We start from the raw sequence: 19710 nt of genomic DNA on the forward strand, positions 1-19710 counted from the left end.
AAGTGGATTTTGATGAAAAGTTACATCCATACTGCAAGAACCAGACTCCTGCTGCAATTATGAGGGGGAGAGACAGAACTGGTCACACAGGATCTACAGCCTTTGTGTTTCCAGTGCCAAGGGGTGTTTATTTGCTGTTGTGAGTAAACATTGACTTCTGATTAACTAAGAAAACAATAAAGTAGATTGAAGCCCACAAGATTTCATATATTTGGGGAGTGGGGTATACACAGGAAATCCCCATTCCTCCTGCTCAATTTTGTTATGAACCCCAAACTGCTGTTAAAAAAACAAAGTTTTTAAAAATGAGAAATCTTTTCCAAGCTTCTAATTAGAAAATTCAATAAACTGTAGACATGCTGTCCAAGATGAGTGAATATGAATGTAGCATGGATTTCAAGAGATGAACGATACTTAACAAATGCACACTGAAAGCCTAACGTGAAAGAGATCATACCTAATTGTGTGCCCTGAGCACTAAGGCTAGATGTTGATCAATACCCTCACCACTACGCTACTTCTCAAGCCTTTCCCACCTTAAAGTGCTTAAAATGTGTGTGAGTGAACTCTACACCGATACGATGTGTATACCACACATACTTTACATGGCATTCCAACAGACTAAATTGGTACTGTACTCAGAGATTTTTAAATGTTATCATAAGAAATGATGACAAATAGATTAAATTCATTGACCATTGATAGATTGTTAATTATACTTAAACACCTAGAGATTTTAATGAAGATTTGAATATTCTTTTATTGTAACACAAAGATTTTATAGCTATATTAATCTTTTAGTTGGAGGAAGTTTATTAAAAATGCTTAAAAATTCTGCTAGTGATTATTGACCCCATTTATCTGTGAGGAATTTTGTGCAGCAGAGATTCTGTATACCTCTTATATCTGAACTACTTCAGACATGCAAGGGGTAATTATGAAAAACTTCAGATTTGGAAGATTGACACCAGATCTACTAACTCAGCACCTCATGTCTGAAACCAGTATCTACTTTATAAGAAACTGATTAGTTTGGTCTTTGGGCCCAAGAGCATGAGAATCGATAATGTAATACATGGGTGGGTATACGTAGAAGATGTAAGAGTATATGGTGTGATCTTGCCCATCAGAGTCTTTTGCATATTTTTGTGTCTTGACAAAATTAGATATAATAATTACTCTTAACAAAAAGAGTTGGCATTTCTTTGGTATCAATGTAATCATGATATAATCATTTTTTAATGGTTCTAGATTTCTCCTGGGGCTTCCCAGGTGGCTCAGTGGTAAAGAATCTGCCTGCCAATGCAGAAGACACAGGAGACAGGGGTTTGATCCCTGGGTCGGGAAGATCCCCTGGAGGAGGAAATGGCTACCCACTCCAGTATTCTTGCCTGGAGAATCCCAAGGACAGAAAAGTCTGGTGGGCTACAGTTCATAGGTTGCAAAGAGTTGGACATGACTAAGCACCTAACAACAGCAACAAGATTTCTTCTATGAAGTACTGGCCTAAAGGAATTTCAAAACCTAATCTCAGGATGCACCACCATGTACCAATTTCTGTGAGGTTTGAGACTCTCTTAATTCAGCTTATACATGTTAATGTCTTTTGGCTTCACAAATTTTCAATATTTTTAAATGCCAATTTTCTAAACACCATGTCAATCCAGTCTATTATGTTTAGGTTAATATCAAATGCTTTAAAATCTTCTAAATATTTCAACCTTATTTTCCTTTTCTAAAATAAAATAATATTTTCTTCCAAGTTTGAAACTATAAAGAGATAAGGCTATAACATTTCAGGCAGAGACAAAAACAAGAATGTTTAGTAAGAATTTAAGGAAAAGAAGATATTTTGCTGGGTGTGTAACACATCCTTAAGAGTTTGGATGGAAGTCCATCTTCTATGAGGAGCAGCTCCTGGTACAAAACTATTGAGTAATGAGAAAAGACTAATTGAGTTAAACAAGGCAGAAAAAGAAGCATATCCAACATGGACCGTCAGGTATGTTCAGGAAGACAACTGGAAGTCCGTGCTATGTTGTGAGAGCCATGCCTCAGAGGGGTGATCAGTTAATACTAAAGACACCTTCACAGGTGACAAGACTGGTCAGAGGTGGGTGAGGTTATTTTGGAGAAGAACACTTCTTGGCATAAAGTAATCATGAAAGCAAATCTGCTGAGTGAACCAGCAAATGAAAGCTGAAGCCTTACTTAATTTCTGGGTACAGGGCAGCTGGCTTCCACTGACGCACTGATAAGGGCAATGTAGATTGCAAACTCTCTTCATTATTCTCAGGGTAGTTTTAGGCATGAGAAAAGGAAGCTATAAATCTATGCAAAGGAGGATGCCAAGATTTGGCAGAAAAGTGCCCAAAATGGACTTTGGACATCAGATAAAAGAAGGTAAGAGATGCAGAGGCAAAGAGTGGAGAGACCAGATGAACAGGCCTCGAGTTGAAACAACAGGCACTAGAACAAGGCTCCCACAGATGAGTCAGAAAATCTATGTTGGTAATTCTCAAGGATGGGGACATCTGTGGATGTGTGAGAAGATTTGGTTCAGTTCAGTTCCATTCAGTCGCTCAGTCATGTCCAACTCTTTCCATCCCCATGGATCACAGCACACCAGGCCTCCCTGTCCATGAGCAATTTCTGGAGTTTACTCAAACTCATGTCCATTGACTCGGTGATGCCATCCAACCATCTTATCCTTTGTAGGCCCCTTCTCTTCCTGCCTTCAATCTTTCTCAGCATCAGGGTCTTTTCAAATGAGTCAGTTCCTTGCATCAGGTGTCCAAAGTATTGGAGTTTCAGCTTCAACATCAGTCCTTCCAATGAATATTCAGGACTGATTTGCTTTAGGATGGACTGGTAGTATCTCCTTGAAGTCCAAGGGACTCTCAAGAGTCTTTCTTCATTAAAGGAAAAAAGACAAATACTTATCTAAACTCCAAAATAAAGAAAATGGGGGAAATTTTGAATTTCAATGTTGACTAAACACTTATATAAAAATTTAGGAAAGAAGTAAGCCTGTCTGTGTTTGTGCTTTGAATAATAAGGAATATACTCTAGGAGAATAAACTATGGAAATCAACTATATCACCGTGTTCTTTAGCCAGGTGTATTAGTCACTCAGTCGTGTCCGACTCTCTGCAACCCCATGGACTCTAGACCAAGAGGCTCCTCTGTCCATGGCATTCTCCAAGCAAGAATAGTGGAGTGGGTTGCCATTTATTTCTCCATGAAATAATCATAGAACCTATTGATATGTTACAAACTGTGACATTGTTTTTGATTTTGTAACCCTGAATTGAAATTGGTAGTAGATAATTTACTTTGCTTTGTGTTATGTATATTTTTCCTAGGCTTATTGCCATTATACTTTCAGGCAAGCAATTTCATTCTCTCATAAGAATATGGTGAAATTTGATATTATATGCAACATTAGCTTTATCTTTCAAAACCCATCAAAAATATGCTTTGTGATATAATGCAAAGTGTTAGGTTTCTCCAGTTCTGGGTTAATGTTCGGCATTAGGGGTGAAAGACAGAGCATTCTGTCCCCTTTGGGCATTGGGGTGGACTTTCTATGCAAGGTCTCACCATAACCTAAGAGCTATCATCTCTGAAAGGCCGTTGGCCTGTAGCCCAACAAGTGTTTTATTCCCAAGTATGCAGCTAAAAATAAATGACTCTACATCTTTATTCCCCATCTATCAACTGCATGGCAGACTATAGGGCTAATTTGTTACTCTACCCTTTTGGAAAAAGAAAAGATGATAAATGGATTAATCAGACTTCTTTTTTTAGAAGAAATCTTTTCTACAAATGAGAAACTGTGGAAATCATGCCTAAGGGACAGAATTAGGAAAGGAAAATATTTTTCTAGAAAAAGCATCAAAGTGTTATGACCATAGCCCAAGAATGATGAGACAGAAAGAGTATGGGTTGTTTATGACCACCCGGCTGCAAAGGCTCTTATTCCATGACAACCACTTCAGTGAACAAGAATAACGGGTCAGAAGATACTTTTAGAGTCTTTCGCTGCTTTTACTGCAATGTTAAATCTTTATTTGACTTGTTATTTGTCACGCAAAAGTCTGTACTTCTAAAGAAGAATGGCATAACTTTCCAGTGGGTTTGCCTGCACATCTATCCTCCCTGGCGGGGTGGCAGTGTGTTTGTAATCAGGGTGCACCACCGCTGCTCACCCTGCTCGTGTTGTCACCCCAGTGGGGGAAGGGAAAGCAGGGCAAGAAACAGAGTCACCGCAGCATTTACCGATTTTCCATCCAGAGCGCCTGAAATCTAGTGATCAGGAACAATGACTGGGGCTAAATATTTTAAAATTGAACAAAAGAAGAAGAAGAAAGCACTGACCAACATATGCTCTTGTTCAAAGTTCCTGAATAACTTCAAATGATCTGAACATGCAAATACCACTGAGCACACAATAGTTTTACTATATAAATGTTCATGAATTCTGAACCGTAATTGTCCCATTTGGCTTACTAAAAATTAGTTGTTAATCTTCTAAGTGTAACAGATAACAAAGTTACTATGATCCAAAGCATATGGATTTTTCTTTTTAAGATGAGATCCATGCTTAGGTTTCTATAAAATTCATAAGCGTATAGTAATAACAACAGAAATTCTTCTTTTTAATATAAATTTACTTATTTTAATTGGAGGCTAATTACTTTACAATATTGTATTGGTTTTGTCATACATCAACATGAAACCGCTTTTTTCTAATAGAAGTAAAGAAGCATTGGAAACCACTTATTAAAATGAATTCCAAGAAACCACACATCTGATAATTGAATATTGCCTACAACCACACTGTGTCAGTTCCATGATTCCAGATCATTTCATTCTAGCCACTGGGAAAAATTAATATCCTTCAATCATCCAGTAGGAAAATACATTCTTAACTTCTATCAGTGCTTTTGAAACTTTAAAAATCTGTAGATCACTCAATGGATGATGATGTACATGCAGATCAAAAACATCTTTATCATAACTTTTTATGTAAAATTTAAATATCTTTCAAAAGTAAAATTAACAATAGTTTTTTAAAATCATGAGGATGACATTGTTGGGAATTTTCCACCAAGATGTCTGTTTCAGGTTCAGTAACAGGTATTTTGAACAAAGAATCAAGTTCTACACATTAAGTCAGAGAAGAACAAAGTGTCTTTGCTACCTTTTTAAAAATTAGAAAAATTAGAAAATTCAAAGTCAAAATGATAGGGTAGGAATAGGGATAAGTATTGAAGGAGAGGGTGCTGAGCATAACAGGTAAGAAAGTGGAACCTGATTCTGTCACTTAATGATACGTGTATTCTTGAGCCAGTTTCTTGACCTCTCTGCTTATTTCTTCAGTTATGTGATGAGGACAATAATAGTGCCTATGTCCTAGGATTTTGGTAGAAATTAAAGCAAATGTTACAGATAAGGGTATCAGAAAAGTGCCTGATAACTAACAGGAAATATTAGCTTTTATTATCTGTTGGTCTTGTTAGATTAGAATCAAGGTTGAGCCTTTGCACAACAGGAAGACCACACCAGTGATTTGTAACCCATGTTCATTCCACTTGCTCAGGCCCAGGGCCATATGGTTGTTGAATACTTTTCAATATCCCCACTGACAAATGCCTATATTCACACAGGGCATGGATAATAAACATTATGGAAAGATTCCTCATTGAGCACAGCTTGTCAGCACTCCAGTGACACTAAATAAATATATATTCAAAAGTCAGGTGTTTGTAAGCTTCAAAATAGAGAAGTAGACAAACTGATTCCTAATCTGTCTAATAAGTTGTTCTTTATAAAGAATTATCCTTGTTCATTTGGTGAATTTGAATGTAGTTTAAAAATATATATCCAAAGAACTTTTTTCTCTAAAAAGTGAATAGAGAAAATTTTACTTCAGCCAGTTACTTCATAGTTTATCTTTTAAAGAATGATAGTATATTATTCTGAACACTAAAAGTGAAATTATTTTGTTCCTGAGTGTTGGGTTCCTGTTTTTTGTGATATTATAAGTTTATTTAGCCATATCACTTGAGTAAGCCATCTGAATTAAAGGAAAGAGCTTCCTGAAATTATCAGACACAAAGGAAAATTTTAAAATTAATTTATTGGTTGGAAAAATCATGTCTGTAATAGAAGGATATTTCTGTTAGATCTTTTAAGTAATTCAGCATACTATTAACTTATTAACATAGGAATTATTATTAGCCCCAGTTTACAGATGAAGAAGTATGCATGGGGAGAAAAAGCAACTTGCTAACAGCTATTAGCAGAGTCAGTATTAAAATACAAGCAAGTCTGAGTCCAGTGACGATGCTTTTAAATACCACGATAAAAAAGCCTCTTAAAACAGAAAAGAAATAATTGTCTCCAATATCTATTCTCAATGAAAGCTCTTAACAAACTATGAATGGATAGATACATTTACATCATTATATGACTATGTGTGTTTGAGTGTATAAATCGTGGTACATAAAGGAGAAATACTTATGGTATTCCCATTAAAGTCAGGGAACAGATAATACTTTGTTCTGCATGAAGCTAAAAAGTAGTTCATCATCATATCAGTGTAGATGCTATCTTTGTTCGCCTAAAAAGAAAAGAGATCAACTAAAAGACTATTTAAAGGACGATGCAGGCAGACAGGCAGGGATCCAGGCCCATCATTCCTGCCCTCTGGTGCACACACTCTGTATAAGCATCTCTCTTTGAATTCAGGAAATGTATGAATAAAATGGGAAAACACTCATGAAATACATTCCTAACCAGTTGACTTTCAGTTCATGGAAAAAAAGATTATTCTGGATAAGCCAGACTTAATCAGAGGTACCTTTCAGAGGAGACGTAACAGGAAGGACCACTTTTGTTGGCCTGGAAAAAACCAACAGCTCCGCTGTGAACTGCTTATGGGGCCACGGAGCAAGGACAGCACGCGTGTGCCGGCCCCCTCTTCCTGCCGTCCCACACCGCGCCTAAGGGGAGAACGCGGAAAGGTCTCACGGCAGAAAAGACCGGCCTCGTGCCTGCAAAGAATGATCACGTCTTGTCTGAGACAGTTTGATACAAACAGAGAGCATACATTATCGTACTGATTGGAGGCAACAGAGACCATGGCTGAAAGGCCCAGGGGTGTTGCAGAGCAACAGGTAGAAAACCACGGGATGAGACAGGTCCAGCCTCCTGAAGTACCTGCAGGGGTGACTCAGTGATGGAGACACACTGGGGAAAGAACACCCGCTGCCACCCCTACCTCAGCAGGTTCTATAAATCAGCGGTGGTCAGAGCACTTTGGTTAGAATGCAATTGGGTGAGACTCAGCGCAAGGGCTACTGCACTCTGCTACAGTTGATGAACTACTGCTATTCCAGAGGCCGAACTCAACCTTTCTCTGACAGAACCATTCTGGTGGCCCAGTCTCATATAATCCTGTGGCAGAAACATCATGCAGGCCAGCAAAGTTCTCCTGGAATGGGACAGATTGTGAAAGATCATGCCCAATATTTGTTTCTAAAATTGAATAAATAATGGACTTAATAATGATCTCATCATCTACTAATTTAGGGGACTCTACTATTCTGCAGTACAGTACTGAACTTTGAACACCTTACCATGGTCATTTCTTGAATGCATGAATAGTTATATTGATAGCTTTTTAGATTATTATTATAAGAACAAAAATGAGAAAAAATATTTTAAAATGGATGAGATTAATCAAAACCATCTTTTCAATGACTTTGGAATACTGCCTTGCTTTCTGAGATGGCCAGGAAATTACTAACAAATAACAAAGATAAGGCCGTGGCTGTGGTCAATCATCAAGTTCTTGACCTTTTGAAATCCGAACTCCTCGCTAAAGAAACTGAAAGTATTCGTCTTTAGGTAACCGCCTATGGCTTGCAAGGTAATACAAGGGTAATTTTAATAATTGGGCAGGAAAAGGCATACTACATATACACATTGTGTTTCTCTGATTGGCTCCAACAGGGATGGAATGGAGATTGCAAATTCAGCCTCCCAATTTAGAGTAAGTTAACAAAAAGATTCACTCACTTTTCAGCCAAGCAAATCGTTGTTTGAAACTAATTGGTAACAGACGCTATTAGCTGCAAAAAAAAAAAAAAAAAAGTATAACCAGATTCAGTGAGAATCTAACCATGCAAATAACAGTCCAATTAGAATCAGACCCTAATAGGTGCATGTGGAACACATTTTTGTGCATTTGATGCACCTCTACCCAGCACCTTTCTCTACTTCCTTCTGCAGATACCCAAATCTTGGTGTTCTCAGGCTGAACACTGGGAACTGAGAATATTCAGGTCTCAGAGTGATTATTGGGAACACAGTTATCAAATTTCTTTCATTGATCAGAAATTTTATGGAACTTACTCTACTTCAAAAAGGCATTTAGTAAAAGATTGCTCACTTACTGTACCCAATTTGGATGCATGGAAAATTTCAAGAGTTTCCAGGTAGATCAGAGACACATAAATGTCATCTTTCAAATTCCTAACACATATTTGGGTGAGATTAAGTCTTCTTAACTAAGGATTTTATTCCATTAATAAAATTAGGGAAAATAGAAATCTAGTACTCTCAACCTGGGAGGAGCAAGCATGTAGTATCACGTCCTAGTTTAAAGAAGCAGTAAATGAGTAAATGGAGAAGGAAATGGCAACCTACTCCAGTCTTCTTACCTAGAGAATCCCATGGACAGAGGAGCCTGGTGGGCTGCTGTCCATGGGGTCGCACAGAGTCGGACATGACTGAAGCGTCTTAGCATGCATGCATGCATGCATTGGAGAAGGAAATGGCCACCCACTCCAGTATTCTTGCCTGGAGAATCCCAGGGATGGTGGAGCCTGGTGGGCTGCCGTCTATGGGGTCACACTGAGTCGGACACGACTGAAGCGACTTAGCAGCAGCAGCACCAAATGAGTAAAACCCATTCTCTTAGCTCCCAGTGCCATCTAAAAGGTATATACTCCCACCAATTACACAGGAAAATCTTAACTGTTCTATATTCTTGTTAGTAGTGGATGGTGTCAGTTTCAAAAATATTAGCCTTTCTGGTAGGTGTGGAGTGGTATCTTATGAGCTTATAATTTGTTATCTCCTGATGTGTAATGATATTGATTATTCTTTGCAGGTGATTTTTTTTTTTTTTTGGTGATACATTTATCTTCCCCTCTACTATATTATGAGCTGCTAGACAGTAGAAACTTAATCATTGTTGATTTATTTTGAGAAAAAAATGTTTTCTCTTCATATATAACCTTCTATCTCACTCTCCTCAAATACCGTATCTTTCTTAGTTTTTCTTCTCTTTCCATGTCACAGTCTTACAAGCCCTTCGGGATTCCTTGGCAGGAGGTGAGAGAACTGTCTAGCTTGGGTGTGAAATTGCCATCTGCAACCAACTATCTTCTCTCATCCACTTCTACTTCCAGATTTTACTTAGCAAATAAAACAACGGATAGTTACCAACTAGAGCATTAAAATGCATTTGTCAGCCTTATGATGTATGGGTTATTTATTTAAATAATGTAAAAATATTCAATTTCATGATTGATTTTTATAAACTGTCAAAAATATTTTATCTAAAGCTGGTAATTCTTTACACTGTCCTTCTGTGTTTTCATGTTCCACTGTTATAGATATTAACACTGTAATTTATTTTAATATGTTTGGGACAAAAATCACTGGTTTAATATAAAGACATCTACCATGTAACTACTTCTTTAAAAGCCTCACTATCTTTATGACATAACAGGTAAGACATAGGTAATTGTAATCTTACTTGCCAACAAGAAAAGTATTTTCAAATGTGCTTCTGCATTAGGACATTCAAACGAAAATATTTGCTACATAATCTTATAGAATAATTGGTATAAATAAATAAAATAATTTCTATCCTAAAAATCATCAGAGTCTGTTTCACATTAGGCTTCTGTATACACCAAATGAATTACTGGACTTTTAAAGAGGTGATATTTGTCCTAAGTGTTGCAAGGATTAGAGCTGGTAAAGAGCTTTGATCTCCAAACACAAACAAAGATAGGCTGAACAGTGCTGGTAAATCAACTCAACCAGAGGAAGCAGGAACAAGCACACCCCAGATGTCCTCTGGAATGCTACTAATGCCCCCTCACATTTCATCTGCTGCCCTCGAACTCCTTTGTTTTTACTTAAAAATTCAGCATCACTGAAATGTTTCCAAACATAAACCACACTCTAGTACATTAATAGTCTTAGTCTTCAGTCATTCACTTATTAAGTCTTTCTTTTATCTCAGAATGTTGTAAAAAGAGTCTATCAAGTTTTATAGTAGGTAAGATTCAGTGAATGGGTGATAATTTACCAGTATTGGTGAATTGGCTAGTGAAGGGAAACAAACAAAAAAAAAAAATAAGCGAACCAGAAAGAGAGGGAAGCACCAATCGTTGCTAAGGCTCAGAATTACTATGTTAAGGATTTTACTTTTTACCACATTAATCTTCACAGAAAGCTGGAGGGCATGATTATCCCAATTTTTGCTAAGAACTCACCAAGGTTCAGAAGATTAAGAAACTTTCTTCAGACCAAAGATCTAAGTAAGTGTTGGAGGAAGGCTTCAAACTCAAGGTATCCCATCCAAGACCACAGGGCTTTCCACTGTCTACAGTTACCTGCTAAAAAGGATTCATTTTTTCCCTAACTTACCTCAACAGACTAATTATTATTCAATAATCACTAATTAGTGATATTTAATTCTTTTCTCCCTACAATCCTACCAAAGGGAAGTTAAATTCCAAAATAGTTTACAGCTATTTTTTATGCTATAATGCATGCCAAGACTATAGGTTTGCCAAGGAATGTATTCCATCATAATTAAAAAAGCAATCTCTCCTGTGTCTTTAGTCATGTGGATCAGGTCACAAGTGAATGAATCAGATGAAAACTTGAGAGTGCTCTCTAATCCTGGCAAAATGTATTTTATTTGTTTACTCTTCTTCCCTCTCACAGAAAGTAAGGTTTTTAAACAAGTAGAAGTCATTAAAAAAAACAAACAAACTTTGCTTATATATACACTTTCCTTTCCTCTCACCCTACAAATAACTGCAGATACTCCAAAGTACTGTTGACAAACCATGTTTTGAAAATATATCCTCATCTCAATGTGTGTGTGTGTGCCATCTCAATAGACATTTTCAAATATTTATTTTTTGCAATCTGTGTACAGAAGATCCGGGTCCTATCGGGGTCCTATCCCTGGGTTGCAAAGGTCTCCTGGAGGAAGAAATGGCAGCCCACTCCAGTATTCTTGTGTGGACCATCCCAAGGACAAACGAGCCTCTCAGACTATAGTCCATGGGGTCACAGTGAGTCCAACACCACTGGATAACTGAGCACACAAAATATTAATACGAATCATAAAAAATCTGATAAAACTTACATTAAAATATGTGAGATGATTAAAATATAAGAACAAAGGCAATCTTGTACAGACTCTTCAAGGAATCGCAGATACACGCACATGTTACAAAGCAGTCAGATATGGTTTAGTTGAACTGCTTTTCATCAATGGAGAGAAACAAGGACCAGCCAGTTTTAACCAATTTTAGAAAAACAATTATGACTTTTTAATAAACTGTTATGGACTGAATGCCTATGCCCTCCCAAAATCCATCAAATCCCAACCCCCAATGTGACAATATTTGGAGATAAGGCCTTTATGGAAATAATTAAGGTTAAATGAAGTCATAAGGATGGAGCCCTGATTTGATAGGATTGGTTTCCTTTCAAGAAAAGATACCAGACAGTCTGCTCTCTCCCTGCCTCTGGGTGCACGCACCAAGGGAAGGGAGGGCATGGGAGGTTACAGAGAGAAAGTGTCTGGTCCTGCTACCCATAAGAAGGTGTCTCAAGACACCCTGCTGGCACCTGGATCTTTGACTTCAAGTCTCCAGAACTGTGGTGGTGGTTTAGTCACTAAGTTGTTTGATTCTTGCGACCCCATGGACTGTAGCCTGCTAGGCTCCTTTCTCCATGGGATTCTCCAGGCAAAAATACTGGAGTGGGTTGCCATTTCCTTCTCCAGGGGATCTTTCTGACCCAGGAATCAAACCTGGGTCTCCTGCACTGCAAGGAGATTCTTTATCAACTGAGTTAAAACTACGAGAAAAAAAATTTCTGTTTCAGCCACCCAGTCTACAATAGGGGTCTATAATAGGAGTTTGTACAGCAGACTAACACAAACGCCTTATAAAGGGTTTTTACAAGCATTTTTCAGTCTTAATTATTTTAAAATATACACAATTTGCAGACAACTGGTAGAAATGTCATTGCTGAAGCTCACGAAGATTGTTAATACAGCCTAAAGGCAGACAGCAAAAAGTGTCCCTCTGTACTGATTTCCACTTCCTCCTTTATAACAGGTCTCAGGTTTTTAGTGACTTCAACACTATCCTGAAAAGAAGTCTGTATCTTTAAATTTTCCTTGCAGCTAAGTGAAACCATTCTAAGGAAAGAATGGTATGGACCTAACAGAAGCAGAAGATATTAAGAAGTGGTGGCAAGAATACACAGAAGAACTGTACAAAAACGATATTCATAACCCAGATAATCCCAATGGTGTGATCACTCACCTAGAGCCAGACATCCTGGAATGAGAGGTCAAGTGTGACTTAGGAAGCATCACAATGAACAAAAATAGTGGAGGTAATGGAATTTCAGTTGAGCTGTTTTAAATCCTGAAAGATGATGCTGTGAAAGTGCTACACTCAATATGCCAGCAAATTTGGAAAACTCAGCAGTGGCCACAGAATGTAAAAGGTTACTTTACATTCCAATCCCAAAGAAAGGCAATGCCAAAGAATGCTCAAACTACCGCACAATTGCACTCATCTCACATGCCAGTAAAGTAATGCTCAAAATTCTCCATGCCAGGCTTCAACAGTATGTTAACCATGAACTTCCCAATGTTCAAGCTGGATTGAGAAAAGGCAGAGGGACCAGAGATCAAATTGCCAATATCCGGTGGAACATTGAAAAAGCAATAGAGTTCAAGAGAAACATCTCTTTCTGCTTTATGGACTCTGCCAAAGCCTTTGACTGTGTGGATCACAACAAATTCTTAAGGAGATGAGAATACCAGACCACCTGACCTGCCTCCTGAGAAATCTGTATGCAGATCAAGAAGCAACAGTTAGAACTAGACATGGAACAACAGACTGGTTCCAAATAGGGAAAGGAGTACTTCAAGGCTGTATATTGTCACCCTGCTTATTTAACTTATATGCAGAGTACATCATGAGAAACACTGGGCTGGATGAAGCACAAGCTGGAATCAAGATTTCCAGGAGAAATATCAATAACCTCAAATACGCAGATGACACCACACTTACGGCAGAAAGTGAAGAACTAATGAGCATCTTGATGAAAGTGAAAGAGGAGAGTGAAAAAGTTAGCTTAAAGATCAACATTCAGAAAACGAAGATCACGGCATCTGGTCCCATCACTTTATGGGAAATAGATGGGGAAACAGTGACAGACTATTTTGGGGGGCTCCAAAATCACTGCAGATGGTGACTGCAGCCATGAAATTAAAAGACGCTTGCTCCTTGGAAGAAAAGTTGTGACAAACCTAGACAGCGTATTCAAAAGCAGAGACATTACTTTACCAACAAAGGTCTACCTAGTCAAAGCTTTTGTTTTTCCAATGGTCATGTAGGGATGAAAAGTTGAACTATAAAGAAAGCTGAACGCCGAAGAATTGATGTTTTTCACCTGTGGTGTTGGAGAAGACTTTTGAGAGTCCCTTGGGCTATAAGGAGATCCTACCAGTCCATCCTCAAGGAAATAGGTCCTGAATATTCATTGGAAGAACTGATGCTAAGCTGAAACTCCAATACTTTGGCCACCTGATGTGAAGAGCTGAGTCATTTGAAAAGACCCTGATGCTGGGAAGGATTGAAGGCGGGAGGAGAAGGGGACAACAGAGGATGAGATGGTTGGATGGCATCATCAACTCAATGGACATGGGTTTGAGTAAGCTCCGGCAGTTCGTGATGGACAGGGAGGCCTGGTATGCTGAGGTCCATGGGGTTGCAAGGAGTTGGACACGACCAAGCAACTGAACTGAATTGAACTGAACTGAAGCATTAAAGTTCTAACAATGGGTTCATGTATAGGTGAAATGCCCAATTCCTGGATCCTGTCTTTAAAGAAAGGAGATGTGGCTTTTACTGCTCCTTCTGCTTATGTTGTGAAGGGGTGCAGAAGTGATGGTAGGATACCTAGAAGCCATATTGTACGTGAAACAAAGTGTGTATTGAGGAAGGCAGAAAGACCAACAAGGTGGCAGTCCTGGAAGATAATTGGGGGGAGTGGTGTCACATCTGCCGTGGACTATACGTCCAGACCTTTGGAAGAGAGCGACATGTGTGCACACATCTTGTTGAAGTCACTGTTTTGCTTACATCTCTATCTTAACTACTAAAACACATACATTCCTTTTCTTTTGTAGCAGTTTTTCCTTCACACACCATAATGACCCCCTTAAACACTGACTGAAAACTGGTCATTGTTCTGAAAAAGATTGACAAACTGTAGCCTCCCCAAATAACTAGCAGATTATTTAATTTTGCTGACATTTAAGAACAAATATTCATAAACATATGTTAGAGCTCAGGGAAAACAACCACCACCACCAATCAATTAGGTCTTAGTCTCATCATTCTTTTGGTCCCATTGAGCTTTCAGCTTGAAAAGATAAAAGGACGATTATCAAAATATTTCAGTATATTTCTAATGATAATTTTTTTACTTAATCAAACTGTAAGCTAATGAAATATATTTTTATTCACAATTCTGAAATCTAAGCAATATAACCAAATGTAAAAAAGAAAATAAAAGGCAGGTTTTCTTTGTTCTTTATTAAAAGAACTGGCATGCATTTCATTTTTTATAAAACTACAGGCCTTTCAGAGTCAATGCCTATTGGGAATATATTTTAAACTCATGCCAGATTTGCCCTTTTGCTTACGAGAAAGACTACAGCAGTAGTGACATCACTTTTCTAATGCTGAAAACTCCTTCGAAGTCAGTAGTAAACGCTGCGACCTCATTTGTTATACTTTGTTCACAGAAGCAGAAGTGACAGAACTAGCCTTGCAAATTGCTTTGATAAATGTTATTCCTTTGGGATGAAACGTTCCTGAACCCTTTTCTGCTTTACTGATCTCTTTCATGCAATTCCTTTGACAAAGACGAGATTCACCATTGTGCACTAGGCCTGTTTTCATTCTTAGGAGATTCTGGTTAAACTTGTCTGGTTCCTTTCCAAATATGCTCCACTGCTTAGGGAGCAGTCTCTCATTCTCTAAAGAATAAGAGCCATTAATGTAGATGAAGAACACAGCATTGGTGTAAAATGATGTGGAGAGTACACAATGAATGTGTCTGAGCAGTTTTTAGTTTTGTAATCCCATCACTCATATAAACAATCTTTAATTTTTCAGATGGATTTCCTTAAAAAAAAAAAAAGAAAAAAATCTTCATTGGTATGTTTTAAAAGGAGCTTAAGAGTTTTAAGAGTTTTAGAAAAGGCAGAGGAACCAGAAATCAAATTGCCAATATCCGCTGGATCATCGAAAAAGCAAGAGAGTTCCATAAAAACATCTATTTCTGCTATATTGACTATGCCAAAGCCTTTGACTGTGTGGATCATAATAAACTGTGGAAAATTCTGAAAGAGATGGGAATACCAGACCACCTGATCTGCCTCTTGAGAAATTTGTATGCATGTCAGGAAGCAACAGTTAGATCTGGACATGGAACAACAGACTGATTCCAAATAGGAAAAGGAATTAGTCAAGGCTATATATTGTCACCCTGTTTATTTAACTTATATGCAGAGTACATCATGAGAAACGCTGGACTGGAAGAAACACAAGCTGGAATCAAGACTGCCGGGAGAAATATCAGTAACCTCAGATATGCAGATGACACCACCCTTATGGCAGAAAGTGAAGAGGAACTCAAAAGCCTCTTGATGAAAGTGAAAGTGGAGAGTGAAAAAGTTGGCTTAAAGCTCAACATTCAGAAAACGAAAATCATGGCATCTGGTCCCATCACTTCATGGGAAATAGATGGGGAAACAGTGGAAACAGTGTCAGACTTTATTTTTCTGGGCTCCAAAATCACTGCAGATGGTGACTGCAGCCATGAAATTAAAAGACGCTTACTCCTTGGAAGGAAAGTTATGACCAACATAGATAGCTTATTCAAAAGCAGAGACATTACTTTGGCAACAAAGGTTTGTCTAGTCAAGGCTATGGTTTTTCCTGTGGTCATGTATGGATGTGAAGTTGGACTGTGAAGAAAGCTGAGCACTGAAGAATTGATGCTTTTGACCTGTGGTGTTGGAGAAGACTCTTGAGAGTCCCTTGGACTGCAAGGAGATCCAACCACTGCATTCTGAAGGAGATCAGCCCTGGGATTTCTTTGGAAGGAATGATGCTAAAGCTGAAACTTCAGTACTTTGGTCACCTCATGCAAAGAGTTGACTCATTGGAAAAGATTCTGAGGCTGAGAGGGATTGGGGGCAAGAGGACAAGGGGACGACAGAGGATGAGATGGCTGGATGGCATCACCGACGTGATGGACGTGAGTCTGGGTGAACTCCGGGAGTTGGTGATGGACAGGGAGGCCTGGCATGCTGTGATTCAGGGGGTCACAAAGAGCTGGACACGACTGAACTGAACTGAACTGAAGCAATAAAGTAATCAACAATGATTATTATAAGATGACTATAATTATTATAGAATAGTTAATAATTTAGTTTAAATAGCCATTGTTCAGTTCAGTTCAGTTCAGTCGCTCAGTCGTGTCCAACTCTTTACGACCCCATGAATCACAGCACGCCAGGCCTCCCTGTCCATCACCAACTCCCAGAGTTTACCCAAACTCATGTCCATCGAGTCAGTGATGCCAGTGATCCAGCCATCTCATCCTCTGTCGTCTCCTTCTCCTCCTGCTCCCAATCCCTCCCAGCATCAGGGTCTTTTCCAATGAGTCAACTCTTCACATGAGGTAGCCAAAGTATTGGAGTTTCAGCTTCAGCATCAGTCCTTCCAATGAACACCCAGGACTGGTCTCCTTTAGGATGGACTGGTTGGATCTCCTTGCAGTCCAAGGGACTCTCAAGAGTCTTCTCCAATACAACAGTTCAAAAGCATCAATTCTTCAGCGCTCAGCTTTCTTCACAGTCCAACTCTCACATCCATACATGACCACTGGAAAAACCATAGCCTTGATTAGACAGACCTTTGTTGGCAAAGTAATGGCTCTGCTTTTCAATATGCTGTCTAGGTTGGTCATAACTTTTCTTCCAAGGAGTAAGCATCTTTTAATTTCATGGCTGCAGTCACCATCTGCAGTGATTTTGGAGCCCCAAAAATAAAGTCTGACACTGTTTCCACTGTTTCCCCATCTATTTCCCATGAAGTGATGGGACCAGATGCCACGATTTTCGTTTTCTGAATGTTGAGCTTTAAGCCAGCTTTTTCACTCTCCACTTTCACTTTCATCAAGAGGCTTTTGAGTTCCTCTTCACTTTCTGCCATAAGGGTGGTGTCATCTGCATATCTGAGGTTATTGGTATTTCTCCCGGCAATCTTGATTCCAGCCTGTGCTTCTTCCAGCCCAGCATTTTTCATGATGTACTCTGCATATAAGTTAAATAAGCAGGGTGACAATATACAGCCTTGACGTACTCCTTCCTTATTTGGAACCAGTCTGTTGTTCCATGTCCAGTTCTAACTGTTGCTTCCTGACCTGCATATAGGTTTCTCAAGAGGCAGGTCAGGTGGTCTGGTATTCCCATCTCTTTCAGAATTTTCCACAGTTTATTGTGATCCACACAGTCAAAGGCTTTGGCATAGTCAATAAAGCAGAAATAGATGTTTTTCTGGAACTCTCTTGCTTTTTCCATGATCCAGCAGATGTTGGCAAGTTGATCTCTGGTTCCTCTGCCTTTTCTAAAACCAGGTTGAACATCTGGAAGTTCACAGTTCACATATTGTTGAAGCCTGGCTTGGAGAATTTTGAGCATTACTTTACTAGTGTGTGAGATGAGTGCAATTGTGCAGTAGTTTGAGCATTCTTTGGCATTGCCTTTCTTTGGGATTGGAATGAAAACTGTCTTTTGACAGTCCTGTGGCCACTGCTGAGTTTTCCAAATTGGCTGGCATATTGAGTGCAGCACTTTCACAACATCATCTTTCAGGATTTGAAATAGCTCAACTGGAATTCCATCACCTCCACTAGCTTTGTTCGTAATGATGCTTTCTAAGGCTCACTTGACTTCACATTCCAGGATGTCTGGCTCTAGGTGAGTGATCATACCACGTGATTATCTTGGTCGTGAAGACCTTTTTACAGTTCTTCTGTGTATTCTTGCCACCTGTTCTTAGTATCTTCTCCTTCTATTAGGTCCATACCATTTCTGTCCTTTATCGAGCCCATGTTTGCATGAAATATTCCCTTGGTATCTCTAATTTTCTTGAAGAGATTTCTAGTCTTTCCCATTCCATTGTTTTCCTCTATTTCTTTGCATTGATCACTGATCGCTGAGCCATTGTAGTGAGTAGCTATTTTATTGGTTGGTGCACAATTTTAGGGAAAAAAATCCTAGATTTAAAAAATAAGATTACTAAAATAACAGCACTATTTTCTAAAAACAAGCAACCCTTTTAAAACATGGGATGATAAAGACTTGAAAATCATGGAGAGTTTGTCCTGGAATACGTTTGGGAAGAAGCTTAACAACTCTCAGTCTTAAAGGAATGGAGTTGAACTGTACAACAAAGTAGCCGCTGACCACGTGGTATGTAATGAAAGCTGGGGAGGAGATAAAAGGTTGGGGGAGGACATGGAGCTCGTCTCTCCCCATAAATGCATCAGAATACATCTACAAATGAAACATTTCTCACTGAGCACTGCTGAACACTAGCAGAGGACATCAGACTTCTAGAAGCACAGGAAGGATCCCTGCCTAATTGGGTAGGATGCAAGAAGGGAAAAGGAAGAGGAGAAGCAGCAGGATGGGACATGTGCCCGTGGGCGAGAAATGAAGGTAAGGAGATGTTCCCGTGCCTGGGAAGTACCCTCGACCGTCAGGAGGGTCAGTGGAGACAGAAGGGGCCCTTCAGGCGCGATAGGAGGAGAGCGCAGCAACCGGTCCATGCAGGAGGACCGAGGGAGACCTACGCAGGCTGTCTGTGAGCCGCAGTCCGTGTGACCTGGCCTGGGGGTGTGTTCCCCCATGCAGACTGGGGCTGGGGCCTGGGACATGGGGTTTGGAGAGCAGACCTGGGGACCGGGGCTACTGCTGGCAGTGAGGAGACCGCCTGCGGGGTGGGAGTGAGGAAGCCTGAAACTGGGAGTGCTTGCAAGGAGACCCAGACCATCTCAGAAGGGAGGCACCAAAGCTGTGATGCGCAAGGGGCTCGGCCCCTGTCGCAGCCTCTCTGCCCATTTTGCTGACCCTATTTACAGAACAGAAACCGAGTCACAGATGCAGAACACAAACGCAGGTATCAGGGAGGAAAGCGGGGAGAGGGATAAACTGGGAGATTGGGATTGACATATATACACTGCTATATATAAAGCTGATAACTAGCAAGGACCTAC

The sequence above is a fragment of the Bos javanicus genome, chromosome 6 (genome assembly GCF_032452875.1).
Source record: "Bos javanicus breed banteng chromosome 6, ARS-OSU_banteng_1.0, whole genome shotgun sequence".
NCBI lineage: Eukaryota > Metazoa > Chordata > Mammalia > Artiodactyla > Bovidae > Bos > Bos javanicus.